This window comes from Fibroporia radiculosa (assembly GCF_000313525.1).
Source record: "Fibroporia radiculosa TFFH 294 genomic supercontigs, scaffold6550, whole genome shotgun sequence".
NCBI lineage: Eukaryota > Fungi > Basidiomycota > Agaricomycetes > Polyporales > Fibroporiaceae > Fibroporia > Fibroporia radiculosa.
Genome location: NW_012133437.1, coordinates 13,944 through 15,181, shown reverse-complemented (window position 1 = coordinate 15,181; position 1,238 = coordinate 13,944).

The window sequence follows — 1,238 nt, the reverse complement described above, 5'->3', positions numbered from 1 at the left end:
GAGCCGAAGGAGCCGCAAGAGAAGCAGAGGAACATGCAGAAGCTGAACGTTTAGAACGCGAACATGAACAGGCTGAGAGAGAACGTAGTGAAAGGGAGCGCAAGAAGGCGGAAAGTGAGCAGCGTGCAAAAGCTGCTGCCGTGGCCGCAGAGGCTGATAGGAAACGTCGCGAGAAAGAGCGAGCAAGGCAACAGGAGGAAGCGCGTGAGGCAGAAAAACGCCGGAAGGAGCAGCGCGAATCCGCCAATCGTTCACCCGACGCAGGACGGACGTCGACAGATAGACGTGGGCCTCCGCGAGAGAGCACTCGTGTTTGGCATGACAGGTCCGGGCAGTTCAGAGTCGAAGCGGCCTTTCTTGGCTTTAATAACGGCAAGCTGCGTTTGCACAAGGTGAACGGTGTCGTTATCGAAGTCCCTTCGGAGAAGATGTCTGCGGAGGACATGAGATACATCGAGAAGCTCACTAAGAAGTCGTCACCACCGCGCAAGTCGGATGACGACGACGAGCCACTGGAGCTGCGTAGGAGATCATTGCAGCCGGAGAGCACACGCCCGACAGCGCCTCCCGCCAAGAAGAAGGCGACAACTGACTGGTTTGACTTCTTCCTCAACGCTGGCTGCGACGTCGATGATTGTACTCGTTATGCGTCTTCATTCGAACGGGACAAGATTGACGAGACGATCCTCCCTGATATCACAGAGTCAACTATGCGATCTCTGGGATTGCGTGAAGGTGATATCATTCGCGTCAAGAAGGCCATTGAGCAAAGACAGCCGAAGAAGCCTGCCAGCGACGGTGCTCTGCGGGATCAAATGCGTCGCGACGAGGAGCTCGCAAGGCAATTGCAAGCTGAGGAGAATGGTGGGAAACCAAGGAGCCAGCCTCCCAACTTGTTCTCGGCAGGTTCCAATGGCGCTTTGAAGAATGCCACTATGCGAAGAGGTCGGCCTCAACCAAGTAAGAGTATGCCGCCTTCAAATGTCGATCTGCAATCCATCACATCGGCGTCAGGGCAGATCCAGCGGACAGACTCGCCGACGGTGGCAAGCCCCGATGCCATTACACCTCCATCTTCTACTGCTGTGCAGCCACCATCAAGATCTAGTTCTGCTATCCCTGTGACTAGCGGATTCGACGACGACGCGTGGACGAATAGGCCCAGTTCGACGGCGCCGATCGCACCGACCCCTCCAATCGTTGCCCCTCGTGCACCCTCTGCGCCGCCAGCACCTCCG